The sequence below is a fragment of the Esox lucius genome, chromosome 23, assembly GCF_011004845.1.
Source record: "Esox lucius isolate fEsoLuc1 chromosome 23, fEsoLuc1.pri, whole genome shotgun sequence".
Taxonomy (NCBI): Eukaryota; Metazoa; Chordata; class Actinopteri; order Esociformes; family Esocidae; genus Esox; species Esox lucius.
The window spans coordinates 20,219,613-20,241,392 of record NC_047591.1 but is presented as its reverse complement, the minus strand read 5'-3'; the positions used below and the strand labels follow the sequence as shown (position 1 = coordinate 20,241,392).

General features: G+C 44.8%; 1 long non-coding RNA gene across 1 annotated transcript; it reads right to left on the bottom strand.

Annotated features, from left to right (window-relative positions):
• Positions 1 to 253: 253 nt before the first annotated feature.
• Positions 254 to 19,926, bottom strand: LOC109614964. The gene is made up of 3 exons (XR_002195974.1): positions 19,821 to 19,926; positions 19,216 to 19,249; positions 254 to 325 (listed from the first exon to the last, which is right to left on the bottom strand). It is a non-coding gene; the product is annotated as an uncharacterized LOC109614964 (long non-coding RNA).
• Positions 19,927 to 21,780: the final 1,854 nt, after the last annotated feature.

The window sequence follows — 21,780 nt, the reverse complement described above, 5'->3', positions numbered from 1 at the left end:
CGCAAGGGCACTTTCGCTAATTTTCTGAGGTTGATCACGATCACAGAACCCAGTTTCAGGCAACCCGCCGTCCATCACAGCACTGTATGGTCCCGGCATCCTTTCTGTGGGCCATTCTCAGTCCGTGTGTTTTCAACCGTGAGCATGCAGTCACCAGGGAGTCGCTGCTCCCATTTGGTTTGTGGACAGACAGGGTCAAAACACGGTACAGAAATAAAGAGGCCCATTCCAAAGACATCAACTTTTCCCACCTTTTAAATTCTGCAACAGGCACACCGGCCTCGGTCTTCACACTTAACAGGGAGCAGTGGTGACCCCTCTTTTCCTGTCGCCCACAGGGATACCGAGAGAAACACAGAGAGAGGGGAAATGAGAAAGGGAGAGAAGACACAGAGGCCTGTACTGCCCTATAGAAGGAGAGATAGCAAGCAAAACAGAGAGAGAGTAAGACAGCGAAAGAAAGAACAGAGCGAGAGATAAGTCAGGTCTAGCCAGTACCCTGCCTTTAGTGGCTTGGTGCTATCACAAAGATAGCTTTGTGCCGACTGGCCCAGAGGGAGAGAGGCTGCACAGTGCAGGGGCTCAGGAGAGATGGAGGGAGGGAGAGAAGGAGAGAGGGAGGGAGGGAGAGAAGGAGAGAGGGAGGGAAGGAAGGAAGAGAGGGAGGGAGGGAGATGCTAACCAGACTGTAGCGGTAGACACCGTGTGAGCACAGGGCAGCAGGACACACCATACAAGTGTTCAACAGAAATATCAGGGAAAAACATGGCTTTAATATGAATGCATATATTTTCTTTAGTCTTCTTTTAAAAAGCTTGCAGTAAATAAGTCTGACAGTTGGATATTTTCCCCTTTCCCCTGCTTGTTTCCTGGCAGTAGCAGAGGACTTCTAGGCAACAACTACCGTCCGTTCCACAGCACCCAGTGGCTTTACCACTCTGTCCTTCGTGTACAGGCCTGGGGACAGGCTATCTGGTCGGGTCTCAGAGTGGCTGATATGCCGGGGTGACTACAATGTCAGTTTCTTACAGTTTCCACAACTCTTGAACAGTGCAGAACACAAGCAAATGTTTGACAGCAAAAACCTTTACCCTTTTAATTGGTAATGTGCCAACATGTGAGCGGTATATAATTACGGCAAATGTTTTTATTGAATAGCATTCAATACAGTGTAGAGTAGGACCTCAGTGTGTTAAAGTGGTTTTACTGGACATCTGTGTAGGTTTATACAATTATATCAGAAATAGACAGCACAACACAAAAACACAAACTACCAATCAGCGACAGCTATGCAGGCGAGTGGCGCTCTCCGAAACTTTATTAGAAAAACCTCATTGGGCTTCTCTAAATACAGCTGATGACTCAGGTTAGCCTGCTATCCAAACCCTCTTACCGAGACCAGGACAGAGACAGAAACTAGTTAAAATGTGCGGTGAATATCTACTGAATGTATTTTCCAGAGATACCAGAAAAACAGTTCATTAAGTTGGCCAGTGACGTCCTCGGTGAGGAAAACAAAACGACAATTCAGGCAGAACTATGGAAATAACCTTAATCCAGGTTCTTGGTGACCAACTGACTGTGTGCAAACGTAAAAGTTCAAATGAAGCAGAACTCATTAAGGAACTGAAAGTATTCCTTAGATTCCCTGAAAGACCACAGTGTGCCTTTAAAATAATTATAATGTTGACGTTTTAATGTTTAAACAAACTTAAAGTGACAGTAAGTGTTGACATCGACCAGATGCTAAGCCTCCGTGATCTCTGCATGATTTTCTTTGGCCTTTAGCGCACTTAGAGCTTTAGTCATCATCTCCCTGTTGATCCTTTTAAAATCCAGCCCGGCATTCCAACGTTCCATGCCCCTCCGCCGTTCAGGATGAATCCCTGGAGAGTGGCAGGGACTCTTGAGCAATGTCCTCTGGGAGCTTAGGGGTTAAGGGACGAGCACTTATCTGGGTGGCACCATGGTCTGTGGGAACACTGGAGATGAACCCTTTGCTCAAAGGCCCTGAAGGGTGACAGAAGAGCTCATTCCCAGACCCCCTGACCCTTGTCTCGGACTGACAAGGTATTCTAGAGAATTAAAGTCTATAAAGGTGAAGAGAACCTGAGGTGGATGGACAGACAGACAATGAAAGACATAGCATGTGAGAGTAAATCGGCTGTGGCTGAACTATCGGTCCAGTCTAGGTTTTTGGCTCACTCACTCCAAGAGCTGTTCATAGTTTCTATAGCTCCAAAACAAAAACAAAAATACACCACATGACTGAAATGTCAGCTTAAAAGGTGATTTTAAACGTGAAACTAACTTTAGCCTCATGGTTAAAGGGGCAGTTTGGATTTTGCCATTTTCAACTATTTCAGTTCCACTCTAGAGTTTCTTTTTGCTGCTCAGGGAAATTGCAGGAACCATTGGGTTGGATAAACTAACATTGATCATGCAAGTGAATCCAGCTCAAGAAACTGTGTGAAACTATACTAAACCAAAGGTAGGTGGAGAATGATGGACCATTTCAGGCCCATTATATTAGGCCTCATGTTCTCTGGCCTCTGTCTAATACTGCTTGGTATTCATAACCTCTTACATGGAACATTCCCACCTGCTAAGGTTATTCGGTTATTCTGATGCACTAGAATAACCATCACATAACACTGCTGTGCGCGCAAACCCGTACTTCATTCAAAAACCATTTATAATCCCTTAAAATACTTTTTGGATTTTCTCTAGTCTGCCGTGTGTGCCGGATGAGTAGAGTTTAGCATTTTGGGGAATATACTCTTGATTTGAGCCAGACAAGCTAAATCAAGCCCAGACAAGGTATTTGAAAGATTTCAAATAGCAGTCGATCCCGGGACTACTTTGCTGTAGTTCCGGAGGAGTAATAACCAAGGCATGCCTGGTCGTTAAATCCGTGGACGAAGAACTGAGGCGTCAAAGTGTCAGCTTTACAGCCACCGTTTCCATGGAAATCAATACACCACCGTAGATAAATCTGACCTGTGAGTTAATGTGAATCTGTTTTGGATTAACGTAACGAGATGAGAAAGGGCTGTGCGAAGCTACTACAAATCACGTGGACTTAAGAAGGCCGTGTTAGGCTGACTGTCTGAAGATCCACTTTCACTCAGGCTTAGTGAGAAATTGTGGACAAACATCAAATGATTGCTTAAAAAACAGTTATGCCAGATATCACAATATATAACATGCAGTGTTTTGACCCATGAGTCTTCCAAGAAATGACTATCAAGAGTAACAATGCTAGTTAATGCAACTTTTAAATACAGCTCCGGAAGAAATTAAGAGACCACTGCACCTTTTTCTTTCCTTTCCATAAAAGTTGAAAAGGAAGGTTTTGAGTGAGGAACAGAGGCGTTCAATTTGCAGTGGTCTCTTAATTTTAACCCTTCTGTTCCTCACACAAAACCTTCCTTTCTGACTTTTTTGGAAAGGAAAGAAAAAGGTGCAGTGGCCCCTAATTTTTTTTTACTCTGTGTACTAAAGCAGATGGTTATTAGCTATGGAATTAATTTAACTGACACTAAATTATATAATGTGTTGTCCTTGAAATATGTACAAATCAACATTACATTGCCTGTTCATTAAAATAATTATCAGGAAACACACTGTAATGACTTTGTATTGGGGCGTCCAATTTTTTATTTAACATAGAAAATATTTTAAACAACTATTATCTGAATGGGACAGTGGCATTAGATACAGGGGCTTTGTTGCTAGTCAAGATATGTTGAATGTGGTTTTTAACAAGCTCTACTACTTCACAGCTAACAACCCCTGTCACATAAACAAGAATGGGTCTTAGAGTGGATAAACCAATAACTATCCCTTTAGGGAATCCGTTGGTTCTGGTTGCAGGCTGAAAACATGGTGGCTTTCGCTTTCTCAGCGGCTGGAAATCAACTTATTTCATTTAGAGGCCAGGGAGCAGTAGACGGATACCAGGCGTGTTTTCCTTGCAAACTAAAAAGGTAAGCACTGTAGGTAAACCATCATGATGCTCCCAGAGGAAACCCCAGATAATGTCGTCCTCTATGGGCAGTTATTAGCGAACTCTGCCTGAACCGAATCTGCAGGAATAAATCCCTTCTTTCCTATTCAGTAGATGGAGGAAGAAGAGGAGTGGAAAGTGGAAACACTGTAAACGTTAAAGTCTCTCAGAGCCGCAGTGGAGAAGGCAGTCCGACACCGAGTGGAAAAGAACAGAAGTGCAAACATTATCCAAAGTGAAACCACAAAGAATTACCAGCTGCGCCAAAAGTATTTTTTGTGTCGAAAAGATCTGCAATGCGACTTCTCGAATCAATGGATAAAAGCGCTGGAGTTGTGCTGGCACTGACGAATACCTTTTCCATTATTGCAAACCATTTAACTTCTGTTATTTCATTATGCAACGCATGTCTTCTGAGGTAAAGACTTGTTTCCTCACACGGCCATGCCAAAGAAAATCCACGCCGGTTGACGGAGCAGGTAAACGCAAAGGATGAGCTCTGGAGGCAATTAAAATAACTTTTTATTTGAAGAAAATCCAAATGGAATCCAAATGGACTGAGTCAGACCCAGGGCTATGAGGTGGAGAGACAGTCAGGATCTGTTACGCGTCGTGAGACCTCCTCCAACCTTTCCGATGCCCCTCAGGCCTGACGCACACACCGGGAGAAGAGGGTGCACTTTAGGTGTAGAAGCCCCCTACTCCTACACCCACGCAAAGTGTGAGATACCGGATGTAAGTAAACATTTCCGTGACACGTTGATCAGACCTGCTTAAGGGGCGCTATTCCCAATCCCATCGTCTCCCAATCCCATCATCCCCGCCCGACTTGTTTGAATCATCCCAAACTGACGTACGTGTGTGTGTGTGTGTGTGTGTGTGTGTGGGGGAGGGGGGGCCGGCGTTACAGGGGACGGCTTGAGATGGCAGTTTATTTTTTCTCTTGGCCGAGCCCTGTGGGTAAACATTCCAGCGAAGGGCGAAGGGGAATGAAAGAGAGAAAACAGGTGAGCGTTAAACGAGGAGAGAGAGGGGATGTACAGGGGACACAGAGCCCCCCCGGGGATCTGAAAGAGAGGGGATGTAGAGGGGACACAGAGCCCCCCCGGGGATCTGGAAGAGAGGGGATGTAGAGGGGACACAGAGCCCCCCCCGGGGATCTGAAAGAGAGGGGATGTAGAGGGGACACAGAGCCCCCCCGGGGATCTGAAAGAGAGGGGATGTAGAGGGGACACAGAGCCCCCCCGGGGATCCGGAAGAGAGGGAGACGTGTTAGGAAGGACTGGGGGGAAGGAGGGCGGGGCTGACCCAGGGAAGAGGGCTGAAGGGCGGGGCAGTGCAACCACTAGGCGCTCCTGTCCATCCCCAACAGAACAGACATCTGTGTGTTCCAGAGGAGACCCCCCCCACCCACCACCCCCACCCCCCCTGCCAGTCAGACTCATGAAAGGTGCTTCATAAATTTGTAAACCTAGAAGCCCCGGCAGCTTTGCCGCAAGAGCTTATTTTTTCATCCCGGAGTCTTAATGATGAAACGGACTGGAGAGCAAACTTCCCCTCACAGAGTCTTCTTTATGGGGCGCATGAACACCTGCAGGGGACCAACAGCGCCCGACCCGGGTTCAAGCATTCTGAACCGCTCAAATATTTTAGGCCTTATTAGCTCCACTAGGCCAGGCAAGCCTAATCAAGCCCTGTAAAGTACTACCAGCATCTCCGAAACACAAAGCCATACAAAATGCTTAGGAAAAGAAAGTCATAGCATTAGACTCGCGTTAAGGAACTTGATATAAAGACTGAACAAAATGTTTATCCTGTGGCATTTTCTGCTTCAGGAGCCAATCACGAAATTGCAAGAGCACACATTTGTATCAACGTGCTGCACCAGAAGTCTTTGGCAGATCCAGCTGGTTTAAATGGGTTCACACGGTTTTACCATCACTTAGAAGTAGAGTGTGTTAACAATCCTTCATCGATTTCCCTGACAGTCTGGGGAGAAGCACTTCAGCCAATAGTTTCAGCATGCAGAAGTTATGAACACACACCAGACACAGATGCGAGCACACACACACACACACACACACACACACACACACACTTATCTGTGAATCTCAGCCCGGTAATGTACCTCAAGGCTGTGAGGAATAAATAAAATGCTCAGCCAAACCCAAAGAATGAAGAAAACGGGGAACAGAAAGAAAGGGAAATTACAACTTGGCACACAGTAATAGGAACTGTCATGACCCACAAGGTAACTGACAGCACAAGCATCTCAACCAAAAAAATGACTAATTACAAGGTTGTAATGGAAGAACAGATCACTCGGTCGTTCTACTGTCAAGGTCTGGACGGGATCACACATAACAGCTTGATGAGACAGAGGTGTAAACAAAACGAGTCTTGTTAACTGTATGGGTTTGTCCCAAATAATGCATTGAACAGTTGATCATTGATCCATGTTCATATTAATCCACATGAAATTAGCCACACGGTCACAAGCTTAAGGCTTATACTATCACACAGATTTAGCATTGAGACCCCCCTTTTGCCCGGTCTTCCTACCGCCTGCTCTAGTTCTGACTAAGACACGGTGTTAAAAAGACAAACAAAATCACTCACGCTAAAACGAAACTCAACTCAGCTTCGACTTCCGTTTCGCGCAGAAACAGCAGTAGCCAGTCCAAACCCATCTGGCGCCGGACCTCCCACAGCAGGTCAGGCTGTTACATCGTGGGGCTCCCACCTGGCAGAGAGAGGGGGACAGGGAGCTGCTGACCGTTCAGCCAATGAGAGGCCGGCCCTGTTTCACCGGGGCAGCCATGTCCCTAATGACAGCCTTTTCCGTAGTGCACGTCAATAGGCCCTGGTCCGTGGGAGTGCACAACACAAAAGAAAAGGGACCCGTGTGGAACGCAGACCCAGAGGGCTGGCTGGGTAGGACACACCAGGCACGGAACCGGTTGGACGGGGGAGCAGTGGGGGAGCAGTGGGGGAGCAGTGGGGGAGCAGTGGGGGAGCAGTGGGAGGTCCTGTTGAATCGGGGTTTTTGGAACGAGTGTGCCGTTGAGATGCCGTGCCGCTGAGATGCCTCCCAAATTACAAGTGGGGAGTAGCAGAAAGGAAAAGGAGAGGTTGGCATTAATAAATATCAGAGATGGTATGGATGAATAATTAACTTCCTATTTAGAAAGACAAAGAGCAAGGTTGATAAGCCTTTTCAAACTAACAGTACTGTACTTCATCAGCTTTCTGACATTGTTTTTTTCAATACAAACATGACAAGCAACTACTTCTAACAGACCCCTAGTCTTTTTTAGTTTCTCATCTATCGGTCTGTAACAAGGTCCTATACCATGCATTGTCACTGTCTGAGAAACCCTTAAGTTCTTACAGACAATACTGGAGCTACAATTTAGACAGCTTCAAGAAATAAGAAATGGGTTCTCTCCCTTCCTCTGCCACCTGCTTGTCCCTCTCCATTTCCCTCTCCTCTCTTCCATTAGTTTTGCAACAACTCTCCTAAAGTACAGGATCTTCTAGCCTCTTCCATGAACCAAATTTTGCGAAGAACTACCCACCAGAGAACCGCCAAGAACTAACCCACCATTTTGAAATTCCGCACAGTAACATTATTTCTCATTGTTTCTTCTCCAGCTATGATATGAAGATGTCTTTCAACCGAAACAACCATCCTCTTCACATTTGGCCCTGTTCGTTTAAGTTCCCGTAAAGCTAAGTGGTTTTAACTTCGCTCTAACGGACTCGGCAGTCTGTCATAGCCACTCTGGCCTCACCTCACAGCCATCTCTGGAAGATATTTTGCTAACCTTCTGCAACTTTTTTAGGTAAACATTTCCAGCTCTGACGGGGTGGCAAAGAAGTCCTTTTCAATCCCACAAAGACTCTCTCTGTGCTAATCAACTGGACAGTAAATAAAACAACCAACACTGTCTCTGATTTAGTTAGAATTTCACTAAGACGGGTTCCCGGGAAAAAGTATACCCACGCCATCTGGAAAGTAAGGATAGTTGAGTGGGAACAACGTAAGCCAAGTGAATACAGTGCATGCGTGCCAAACCCCACACTACTCACACTCTCTGATGGCGTGTCACACTGGCAGTGGAGTGCCACGCGAGAGGTGGACAGATTCCTGGTGTAAAAGCCGCCAGGTGTTCCAATAGGCCCGAGGAGGGCAGTGGAGGAGGAGAGTGGAAAGCTGAGGACTTCAGCGATTTCAAACTTCATAGGATCCAGCTGTTAAATCACACTCAGAACATCTGTTGACATGCCAGCGCCCGTTGCCGACCACCAGCCGGTACAGGCGCGGACCCGCGCGGAGAGCGCAACGCTGCCAGAGAGCCATGGTGGATTTGTTTGCCACGACGATGTTTAGAACCGTAGATTGACCTTCGCTGGTCCGGCCAATTTTTCCTCCCTTTTGCACTTGAGAGCTAATGTATTGTTTCAATCTTTGTGGGAATACGTACATATCTAGTCGCTTATGTACCACACTCATGTTCACAACCGTAGATATTATCACTGACAGCTGGCTGCGGAGTAGTTATCTCGTTTTGCTTGCGATGCCAAGAGAGACACTGAGCGAACCCCCCCCCACACACACACAAAGACACAGAAAGCCTCTGTTCTTCACAGGACACCACATTAAAGGAGATACTTAATGCATCATATTACAAATGTGTCCCAGAAATGTGTTGCGATCATCCTTGCTGAGAGCCAGCGGTGCAATTTCACATCTACGCTTTCTTCTGCGCTTAATGGAAGCAATGTGTTCACCCAATGCAAGTGCACATTTCATTTGTTGTTGAAAGATTACATCCCAGACAGCCATTTACTCCCTCCCCCGCTGGAAATCTGACCGTGTTAACGATCTGTTTAATGAATCTGTTTTTTTTTATGGCTTAGTTAACTACAGCACCACGGTGACCACAGGCTACGAACCCACTGGGTCAATTGGCGGGCACACGGACTGGCAACACCGCCTGAGTGGCACGGAAAGTATCTACAGGAAAAAGTTGAAAATAAAATGCTGCCGCGACGACGAGGTCGAAAAAGGGCGACACATCATCTGAGTCCAGTGGTGGGGAGAGAGGGATGAGAGGACGCAGGGATGAGAGAAGGATGTGACAGTTGAACAGACCATTATGGGACATAAGAGGGAGTGAGAGGCAGAGAAAGGGAGCGAGATGGAGTGAGATGGAGAGAGAGAGAGAAAGAAAGAGGGGAGTGAGAGAGAGCGGGGTGAATCAGAGGGGTGAATCTGACAACAATAACATCCATCATGTGTGACTTTTTATTCAGGCTTTTAGTCAGCTTCCACAAACTGAGTAGGAATGTGTGGTGTATCACCCCACGGGGCATCTGCCCCATCTGCCCTATGTGCCCTGTATAGTACACTACTTTTATCCAGGACCCTTCGAAACACACAAACAACTAGACACTAGAAAATACTTTGGGCATTGCGCAGTCCAAAAAACACACCATTAAAATGAAATATGCCTCAGATCTGCAAAATGTTGTACTGGCCCCTGTCATCTCTCTGGGCAAACATACAGACAATATATCTTCATTTGAGATGGTTTATTACAGCGAGAATATATACTCTGCTAAAAGGAAGCGTTTGTTCTTATGTGGATATTATTGCTGGAACTGTTTTGTGCAGGTTGACACACATTGTTATACAAAGCCTAGAACGAGGAATAACGCTGAAAGCACCTTGTGTCAGCCAGTGATGCAAATAAACATACCTCGTCTCCTCACCGCTCGCTAATGACAACATGACAGCTAATGACAACATGACAGCTAATGACAACATGACAGCTAATGACAACATTTCCATCTGTCTAAACCTGTCCACTTCAAGCTACAGTAGTAAAGCCATTGTGTTTCCACACCCCTATAGTAGAATTTAGACCAAACTATCACTTCCTGATTGTGGTCACCTGTTTTGTCTTGCCCCACCCACTCCAGGTGTCTCCCATCTGCCCAATAGTCACTTGGGTATTTAACCAGTAGGTCTATGTTCGTCCGGTGCCAGTTTGTACAGAGCGTTCCTGCAATGACCCCATTACTAGTTCTGTTCTTACCCCGTGAACCTGGACCTGAATCAGATCAAAGTATTGCCCTGAGGATCTCATGGCATCCAGACATGGGTTCAAAAACATGAAAGAATTTTAAAACACTATATAAGCAAGTCTGTTGTCCTTAAGGGATGGCGCTGGACCTCTTGTCACAGCTCTAATACAGTAGATCACTGTTTCCCAATCCTGGTCCTGGGGACCCAAAGGGGTGCACGTTTTAGTTTTTGCCCAAGCACTCACTCACCTGATTGACGTAATCAACCTATCATCAAGTCTTTAATATGAATCAGGTGTGTGAGTGCTTGGGCAAAAACTAAAATGTGCACCCCCTTGGGTCCCCAGGACCAGGATTGGGAAACAGTGCTGTAGATCCATTGCACCTGGAAAGATCAGGCAAGATTTTAATTGATTCAAATAGTATTTGATCTTGGGTCTGAAGATGGCATCTGTTTTTCCCTGCGCCATCTTCTAAATTACAGTGCTGGAGCAACTTTCGTCTTCATCCTAAAACAACACCAGTGAGAGCAGGACCTCATAAATGTTGGGCCTCTTCTCCAGTCATATCCCAGTCATTCTAATGGGAACCCGGTGCTGGTTCAAAACATTCAAAGAAAAGCCTGCAGGGAAGGAAGAGCTAGGACATTAGAATGAGAGGACGAAGAGGAAGGGGTGGTAGCGGCACAAGGCGGAGGACGAAGAGGCCGGGGGAATGTGCAGGTGTGATCTCACGTGCCATCGCCCCGTCTGACCGCGGTGGCCCAGGATATCCAAAAATAGAGAGAGAAAGCAAACATTCCACTGAAACATCTTCCAGGCCGGTGGATGATGTTGAAATGGAGCCGTTGAAGAAACGCTTCGGCCACAAAGATGCCTTGATCGCTCTTGCCCTCTCATTCACCCGACCCATGCCCCCCCCCCCCCCCTCCCCTCCTCACCACCTCTTCTTGCCCACCCGCTTGCTTCTCTATCAAACACCTACCCTGTGTAGCAACAACCAACGGATAAAAACAGGATTACTCATGTGAAGAACCCGGCTGAGGACTCCTCCCCGACTGGCAACTGCCACATCAAACGGAGGGAAAAGGGGTTTGGGAAAATGGGCAGGGTAACCAGGCTAGTCAAGACAAGACTACATAATGTGTCTCTATGTGACCATTAAGCCAAGCTACTTTCTCTAGAATAAGTGGGAGGTTTGACGTCCCGAAAAAACCGAGTCTGTGTTTTCTTTCTGAGCTGGTTGAGCCAAGGACTGATGCAATGACGTCCTCAGAATGGGGAACGTATTGACAGGAAGCCTACAGAAACACACATTACACACACACACACACACACACAATACATGTTGATTTTTGCACCATTTAAGGTGATTAATGGTCCAAAACCAACTGAATGTGGACTTGGATTTATTCAATTCTACCAATCAATCAATCAATCAATCAATCAAATGTATTAATAAAGCCCTTTTTACAACAGCAGTTGTCGCAAAGTGCTTTTACAAAACACCCGGCCTTAAACCCCAAGGAGCAAACAACAGTTAGTGTTGAATTTCATGAAAGCAACTCACACAGCCGGAACAGGTTGCTGTGCTCGTGACACTGGTGCTACGATGATCCTGGTACGATTTCCTAGCATGGCGATTTAGCTTCACTTCATGAAATGTTGCCTATTTTCATCCAAGTTCATGAAATCCATTTCAGACTCTTCAAAATGGGCGAATCCCATTGGGCTCTGGAGACTCAAAGATCGGGATATGCACGCAAGGCCACCGAAACACATCCAGTGAAGCTCCACAACTTTTATTCGACTTCTAAATCTTCTAGGAAATATACCAGAACCGCTGCATGTATGGGAGTGTGCTCTACTAAAGGCCACTCTAGGCCTGGTGGCAACCAACCTTCAACAAGGAAGACCAACCCTTTCTCCGACTGAAACACAGCTGAAACAATGTGCACTGCCCTTTGTGGGGACTCCCGGGTCAAGTCGATATGACACGACCAACGAATGAACTCAGGCGCAGTGACACCTGCCCTGCAGCGAAGGGCTTTAAACCCCTACCGCTTGTTTTGATGACTAAATCAGGCCAATGACCAAAAGATTTACAGTTTGCGGTCTCATGTGTTACTGTAGTTCCTGCGGAATGTATCATTTGTCATTCAGGCCAGACAGAAGTTATGATGGGCTGCAGGCAGACGTGAGGACATCAAAATACCGAACCTAGACACATTTACGAATCCCAAACCTAAACACTGTCAAAACATGCAAATACCAGGCCTTCACTTATAAAGCATGTCCCCGCAGGTTACCACCGTGTGAAAGGCTGATTAAAATGGACCTAAATCACAGCTAAACCCAGCTCCATCTAAAGACAGCTTTCACTCTGGGAGGAGAGATAGAAGTTGAATTCCGGATTTTGGGAACTGATCAAGGATCATTTCAATGTCTGACGCTAGGCCAGGTATTACTATTTTTCTTCAATCACAGACTGTAGCTTTAAAAGCTTTATTGCTAATAGAAATGCGTCTGGAATGTACCTACATTTCTCCAGGGAAGCTAGACACAGGAGATAGGCTCAGTGATGTGATAGCCACAGGAGACAGGTAATAACACAGACAGACAGACACACAGACTGACAGACAGACACACAGACTGACAGACAGACACACAGACTGACAGACAGACACACAGACTGACAGACAGACACACAGACTGACAGACAGACACACAGACTGACAGACAGACCCACAGACTGACAGACACACAGACAGATAGACACACAGACACCGACTGACAGTCTGACAGACACACAGACACAGATTGACAGACCCACAGACCAGAATCTAGTTGTTACTATTGGTACATATACAAACCTGATTCCAAAAAGGTTGGGAAACTGTACAATTGTGACGCCCACACGAAACAGAACCAGTAACATGGCAGATACCTAAATAAAGTGAGTACGTTTTCAGTGATACAAGTTTTCTGTTTAAAACAATCCAGTCTTGGAACACATATATACCACTGACTTGTCCCCCAGTTCTTTGTGGACGACGGAGAGGGTGTCGATGGCTGACTGGTGGAGTGACCCATAGATTGAGAGATAGGGATGGTACTGATTGATGGAAAGATGGAGAGAGAGACAGATGGAACTGGGCATTATGAGTGATATATATATATACACACACAGTGGGGAGAACAAGTATTTGAAACTTTGCAGGTTTTCCTACTTACAAAGCATGTAGGGGTCTTCAACTGTGAGGGACGGAATCTAAAACAAAAATCCAGAAAATCACATTGTATGATTTTTTTTATAATTAATTTGCATTTTATTGCATGACATAAGTATTTGATCACCTACCAACGAGTAAGAATTCCGGCTCTCACGGACCTGTTAGTTTTTCTTTAAGAAGCCCTCCTGTTCTCCACTCATTACCTGTATTAACTGCACCTGTTAGAACTTGTTACCTGTAATAAAGACACCTGTCCACACACTCAATCAAACAGACTCCAACCTCTCCACAATGGCCAAGACCAAAGAGCTGTGTAAGGACATCAGGGATAAAATTGTAGACCTGCACAAGGCTGGGATGGGCTACAGGACAATAAGCAAGCAGCTTGGTGAGAAGGCAACAACTGTTGGCGCAATTATCAGAAAATGGAAGAAGATCAAGATGATGGTCAATCTCCCTCGGTCTGGGGCTCCATGCAAGATCTCACCTCGTGGGGCATCAATGATCATGAGGAAGGTGAGGGATCAGCCCAGAACTACACGGCAGGACCTGGTCAATGACCTGAAGAGAGTTGGAACCACAGTCTCAAAGAAAACCATTAGTAACACACTACGCCGTCATGGATTAAAATCCTGCAGTGCACGCAAGGTCTCCCTGCTTAAGCCAGCGCATGTCCAGGCCCGTCTGACGTTTGCCAATGACCATCTGGATGATTCAGAGGAGGAATGGGAGATGAGACAGAAATAGGGCTTTTTGGTCTAAACTCCACTCGCCGTGTTTGGAGGAAGAAGAAGGATGAGTACAACCCCAAGAACACCATCCCAACCGTGAAGCATGGAGGTGGAAACATCATTCTTTGGGTAGGCTTTTCTGCAAAGGGGACAGGACGACTGCACCATATTGAGGGGAGGATGGATGGGGCCATGTATCGCGAGATCTTGGCCAACAACATCCTTCCCTCAGTAAGAGCATTGAAGATGGGTCGTGGCTGGGTCTTCCAGCATGACAACGACCCGAAACACACAGCCAGGGCAACTAAGGAGTGGCTCCGTAAGAAGCATCTCGAGGTCCTGGAGTGGCCTAGTCAGTCTCCAGACCTGAACCCAATAGAAAATCTTTGGAGGGAGCTGAAAGTCTGTATTGCCCAGCAACAGCCCCAAAACCTGAAGGATCTGGAGGAGTGTGCCAAAGTCCCTGCTGCAGTGTGTGCAACCGGGTCAAGAACTACAGGAAACGTATAATCTCTGTAATTGCAAACAAAGGTTTCTGTACCAAATATTAAGTTCTGCTTTTCTGAGGTATCAAATACTTGTCATGCAATAAAATGCAAATTAATTATAAAAAAAATCATACAATGTGATTTTCTGGATTTTTGTTTTAGATTCCGTCTCTCACAGTTGAAGAGTACCTATGATGCTTTGTAAGCGGGAAAACCAGCAAAATCGGTAGTGTATCAAATACTTGTTCTCCCCACTGTATATATGAATATATATATAAAAATAGAAGATTGATAGAAGAACCTGATACTGATAGGTGGAAAGAGAAATAGGGGGTTGGGATTGAAAGATGGTGAAAGAGAGGAATTTGGGATTGATAAATGAGAGAGGAAGGAAGTTGGGATTGATAAATGAGAAAGAGAGGAATTTGGGATTGATAAATGAGAAAGAGAGGAATTTGGGATTGATAAATGAGAGAGGAAGTTGGGATTGATAAATGAGAGAGGAAGTTGGGATTGATAAATGAGAAAGAGAGGAATTTGGGATTGATAAATGAGAGAGGAAGTTGGGATTGATAAATGAGAGAGGAAGTTGGGATTGATAAATGAGAAAGAGAGGAATTTGGGATTGATAAATGAGAGAGGAAGTTGGGATTGATAAATGAGAAAGCGGAAAGGGTGAAGAGGCCTCGGAGCAGGGAATATCTACTGTACTGTACTCTCTCATCTGGCTGAGTTCCTCCACTAACATCTGCAGGTTGCCAACACTAGAAGGCTGATAGATGAACACACACACTTGTATTCTGTCTTTGTGGGGACCACATGTTGTAATGCTCCAGTACTGATTTTCAGGACTCATTTGGGCAGTTCTGGGCTACCCTCATTTGTTTAGGCAACACCTTATTTTCTCATAACCGCTGGGTCCGGGTCATATTTATCTATTTATTCTCCTAAACAAAAACGCCTCATTTTCCCAGAACAACTGGGTCCGGATGTCCTGATGTGTTCATTTTTCTAAAAAGAACATTTTAGTAGTACGATAAAGTTTCTATTTGGGCAAATTCAATTAGATCCCAGTGCCTTTTTAGTTTAAAAGTCTTGCAACTACAACGTTTCGCTTGAATGCACCGCTAGTGACTGTTCTACTGCCAGAATATTAACATTCTGGGACACCGAAAAACAGGAAAATTGAAAAATAATTACTCTTGCCATTACATTATAACTGAGTAGGTAAATCTTTTTTACCTGTTTTTTTTTACCAAGGACCTGGACTCAAGCACCAGAACTTGGCCTTGTGCCATACAGACTCTTGACTCTTGTAGTGACTCCACCATCGATTGCAGGGATTTGGACTCGGACTCTATTCAGGTTTAGCCAAATGGATTTGGACTCGGACTCTATTCAGGTTTAGCCAAATGGATTTGGACTCGGACTCTATTCAGGTTTAGCCAAATGGATTTGGACTCGGACTCTATTCAGGTTTAGCCAAATGGATTTGGACTCGAGCACGGGGGTTCCACTTGGACTACATTTCTGGCGACCAGGAAACAAACTCACAAGTTTCCTAACCCTAACCTTCACCCTAATCCGAACTCTAACCACGTCCCCATTTTGTGGGGGCTGACACAAGGTCCTCATGAGGGGTTCTGATTCCATCTATGAAACCGGAACGTACACTTGCACAAAACACGTAGGGAAAGTGCAGATACACGGACAGCTGTCAGCTTGCTGCTTTTGGGCACTAAACCTAGAATGTTACAGCCTAAACACACTACAGCCATCAGCCACTGAGGAAACCTTGTAAATATTACCCAGACAGCGCTGGTCTAAGCTGTGCGTTTGCAGAGCCAAACTGTCTACCACTGTCTACCACTGTCTACCACTGTCTACCACTGTCTACTACTGTCTAGGTCAGGGGCGGGTAAACGTTTTGGCTCCGGGGCCACAGCAGGATTTTGAAATTAAATGGGCCACATTTGTTTTGTAATTTGTTAATCATTAATTATTTGCAGGCCAGAAAATGAGTAATAATTAGTAGGTCCATTTTATTGTCTAAATCATTTAAATTCAGATTCAGACATAAAAGAATGTGCCAGTGAGTTGCGCTTTACGTCCCCTGAAAACTATTTTAATACCTAACACGGGCTGGATGGAGTTGACTCGTGGCCCGGATGGAATTGACTCGTGGGCCGGATGGAATTGACTCGTGGGCCGGATGGAGTTGACTCGTGGCCCGGATGGAGTTGACTCGTGGCCCGGATGGAGTTGACTCGTGGCCCGGATGGAGTTGACTCGTGGGCCGGATGGAGTTGACTCGTGGGCCGGATGGAGTTGACTCGTGGGCCGGATGGAGTTGACTCGTGGGCCGGATGGAGTTGACTCGTGGGCTGGATGGAGTTGCCTCAGGGGCCCACGGGCCTCAGTATGCCCACCCTGGTCTAGGTTCAAGCATCGACAGCGCCACCTGCTGATGAGGAGCTGAGAAATCGCACGGGCAATGCAACATTTCCAGCATTTCTTATCGTACCCTGCTACTCTCTTTAGGCAGCTTTGGAAACAGCGTTAGGTAGCACAAGCTTTGTTGTGGATCTGAAAAGATCAGCCAGGGAGAGGGACAAGAGAGGTGTAGAGCAAGAGAGGGCGAGTCAGGGAGAGAAACGTCAAATACTTAATACGTCTTGGGAGAGACCCCCACTCTGGGCGGCCGGCGGAGTCTGTGTGTTCGCTGACAAAACACTTATTAAATATCAGCTCCAGTCACGCCTGAACAGCCCTGGTTATCGGTGTTATTGAGGTCTGCATTATCGAATTTCCGGAGTAAGGATCCTATTCCCAGGCTGTCGGTGCATGCTATTTAGGCCGCAGGCTAACAGAAGTCAAGGCAAGGCAGCTAGCAGTGCAACGCTCCTGGACTGGGCAGACATGCAGTGTGGAGTAGGAGTGATAACCTGCAACCTTAATGTCCTCGCACAGAGTCACCTGGAAAGTCCTCAAATATTCTTGTGGGCGCAAATAAAGAATAAAACAACAATAAAATGTGTGTCCGCAAATGCCCTTGGGTGGGTGCGTGTGCGTGTGCACGCGTGTCTCTCGTTGTGTGTCATCCCTAACTTTATTGTCCTGGCCAGAGGCCATAGGAATGCCTGTAATGCCCAAGAAAGCAACGTTCCAGTGGGTGCCATAGGAACAGAACACACTGGGTTCCGTTGGGTCGTAAGAATGTCAGAATCTCCAAGAAAGCAGCTATTGTTTCCCACGCCACTGTTCTTCACAGGAACACCCAGGGTTTTTTGTTGGGTGCCAACATACGGGTGACATCAAAAAGAGTGATAATGTTAGAATAATCATTATATTAGGGAAAATGAAGGGGGAAAAACAAGCATTACACCCCACATGACTGTGCGTGCGCCTGCGTACGTGCGTGTGTGTGAGACAGTGCGCATGTGAAATATAAATACATGACAAATCGCACAGGAACAACACGCCTAATTAGTCCAGGCTGTTTAGAAAACATTTAATTTTCCCACAGTTTTATTCCCCCATATAATTATCCCCAGTTTGGATTAATACTGATGGACTGTGTTACAATGGCCAGTGAAGATGATGAATTACATCTGAGAATGAGGAGTGAAAGAAAAAGATAAATGGAGAGGGAGTTCGAGAGACAGGCAGTGGATGAAAAAAAAAAAAGAAAAGAGAAAGCAAGAGAGAGGAAACAAAAATTAGAAGAGAATAGAGAGAGTGGGAGAGATGTTACTACTGAAGCCAGTTTTGTAGAGAGGAAAGATTGACCATTAATCAAGGCTATGCACTTTGCATGGCAGTAGCTCAACACTGGTACCAGATAACTAAAACGAGAACAGATCGGTACCACTTTGAATGCATGGTGTGTTTGTATATGCTTAAGAACCCTTAAAAAGAGAGAACGAAACCATTGTGCAACTAATCAGAATGACGTCTCCAGCTAAAGGAAAATGCTCGCCATGCAGCATTTCTGGAGCGTGGTGCAGCTTGCTGACCATCACAGCAGCCCTGCTCAGGCCCTCATCTGAAAGCATTTAGCACTTCTCTCCGTCTGGCGAAGTGGAGTTAATTAAACCACCACATTTCTATTGGTGCTGGTGTGAATTAACAACCCCATTTCCAAAAACCTTGGGACACCGCATAAATGTAAATAAAAACAGAGTGCCATGATGTGAAAATCATTTAAAACCTATATTCAATAGAAATTTTTACATAGACATGTCACATGTTCAAACTGAGACATTTTATTGTTTCTTGAAAAATATATGCCCACTTTGAATTTGATAGCAGCAACATTTCCACCAACATGTACATATACATCAAATAGGTCTGATGTCAGTAGGTCTGACCCAGTTAAGAGTCAGCATTTCAGATTGCCTTGCCGAGTCTGACCGACAGACAAATCGATTTTACGCTTCTGATATTGGTCTTAGGTTGTTAAGGCAGCCTGCTTTTCAATGCATCACTGCGCAATGAAGGTTTATCGTAATGTGTTAGATGCACTCATTACACACCGAGATGAGCATGTATGCAAAGTCCTCCATTTTAAAGGTGCCCTATGCAAGTTTACACCACCTATCGGCAATTCGTTGAATATCGGATTTTAGGATCTGACAGTATCATTACTAAGAGCATACTTACAGGTCTGAAGTAGTGTAGCCTGCAACAATCGACGCTGAAACAATGAACACAGACATTTGTTTTAGATGGAGTCGAAGTTGATGGATCCTTTCCACAACTACGGAACACAGAATAAACATAGTAAACAGCTAAACCAATCAAAATGTATTCTGGGCTATCTATTGTGTTAGATGCATAACCATATTTCAGAGACTCATTGATGGCTATTTGGCTAGCTTGCGAACATGAAACCATAATTGTGCTAGCTAGCGATAGCTGGAACTATAATATCCTGATTTTGACCAGTTTGCACAAGGCTAAATCTAGCTAAAAGGCAATGTAATTGCTTGTTCTGAACAATAGTTGCTTATGTTTTAAGTTTGGTCAAACAACCCACAATGCATGCAAGTTTTTCTTTATCTTTTGCAGGAGAACACCAGGTTGTAACACTATTTTCCAGTAGCAAATGGAATCAAGGAGTGTCTATTTCGTCACATAACTTAGCTAACTAATGTTAGCTTATCATCTTGACCAAAGACTGAAGAAACCTTCCTAAAATGTACCTGCGCTCACTTAGCTTTCCTTGACTATCTAACCAACTAGCTATATTAAATATCTTATGTTACCTTATGTGTCAAGTAGAAAAGTAGCCAAAAAACGAATCACTGTTCATACAAACTTCTCCTCTCGCCATCTAATAAATGCCAAATTCACTCCGTGCTTTGTCTGATCCTCGCATTGCTTCCGTATATTTTATATTTTCGTTTCTGGAGCGATCGGTGTAGGCCGACATGAACCCAAACAAAGCTTGTCATTGGCCTTCACCTCACACACCTTCCAGGAAGTACACGCCTACAAATGTCCTGGCCTTCTACGTTTTACTTGCAGCCATTGTAGTGGGTATAGTGTCAGTCTTGACAGTTTTTTAAAGTTAACTAAAGATATGTAATCGGATATTTTAAATGGAAAATGCTGCATAGGACACCTTTAAGTATTCCAGTCTACAACGTTTCCCAAATATCAAACTGGCCTGTGTGTGTTCCACTGTTAATTTACTGTGTTTTGATATAGTAGTTCTTAACTCCAGAACCCCAAGAGCATGGTTTCCATGGTAGCCATCCATAATAAGTCACATTAGTTCTTCATGGAGCATTCTGACTTGGTGACCTGCCTGTTTATCAGACTGGCTGAAGTTCAAGTTCAGAGAATCTTTAGCGTGACACCATATGCTTGGGTCGAGTAGAGAACTCCTAGGGAAGCTGTTAACACACGCAAACAAGCACACACACACACACACACGCCTTGGAATGACTCCAGATTCCCAGGGAGGCCAGACAGCCCTATACACTGGAAATAGCAGCCTAATCAGTGACATCACTATGCCACAAAGACTACGCCCATCTGAGTCAGACATTCCACAAGATCCTCTCGAGATTCCAGAATTGCCATGACAACTACCTTTAGATCAAACAGTCTTGTCCAGTAGTCCAAACTGATTGGATCAGAGGGAGACTGGTCCTGCCTGTGTTTGGTCAGACAACACGTTACTTGCTTCCGTTAAATACCAGGCTGATAGCAAAGAATCAGGGGTCTCTGGTTCAATGATCAAATGGACGTGGAGAGAAAAGTGCAGTCTCACATGGGCTTATTCTCCTCAGTTGTCATTTGTCTGGCATGTTCAACAGCAATTTCTGAAACCAGATTTTTCAGAGTTACAAGAAATAGAAAAGTAAATGTCTAGGTTTAGTTATATAAACTGTTATCTATTTTGATTCTGTAATCTGTATTTGATTACATTAATTTTAAACACATACATGGGTCCTAAAACTTGAAGATAAAATGGTTAAATGAACCATCTGGTGATTATTGTGCATCCATTGCATATATTAGCTTACTACAAATTGGTTATTGAAGGGAACATACTTTTGAGGTTAATAACTCTTCAAAGTTGGATGTGCTCCATTGATCTGGGTCATGATAACTCTTATGTATAGGAATCTACCCTGACCCCCATTATAAAAGCACAAATCGAGCCCTATAGGAAGTTAAGGAACAAACCTTCACTCATTTTTATGAAAGCAGCTCTCTTGGCTCTTGGACTTCACACAGCAGGCAAGAACAGCCAATCATCATACGCTACCATCTGTTAGAGGGAACGAAGGAGGAAAAAACAGCAATGAAAAGGAAATGATTCCCAGAATGCTGGCACAGAACTATTCATATGATTCTGACGTTCCATAATAGAATGCCATTCATTTGCTGTTATGGTGGTTCACATTGTGGTTCTACAGAATGATTCCAATCCATTGGCCTATCTTTAACTTTGATACTGAGTTAAATACAAAATACATTGCTTTAAAATAGTTTGGATTAAACACACCTAAATAAAAACAGACAAAGAATGATACAGAAATCAAATGTGTGCTTTTTAATAATTAGGACTTTTTTAACAACCCACCCAAGTATAGACCAAAAATTATACTCACAAAAGCCCCTTCAGAGAAGATCCAAAACATTCCAGACCAGTTGCTGTGGGGTTTGAGAAGTAGGGCACAGGTGATGTTAACAATCACATCTGTTAATGTA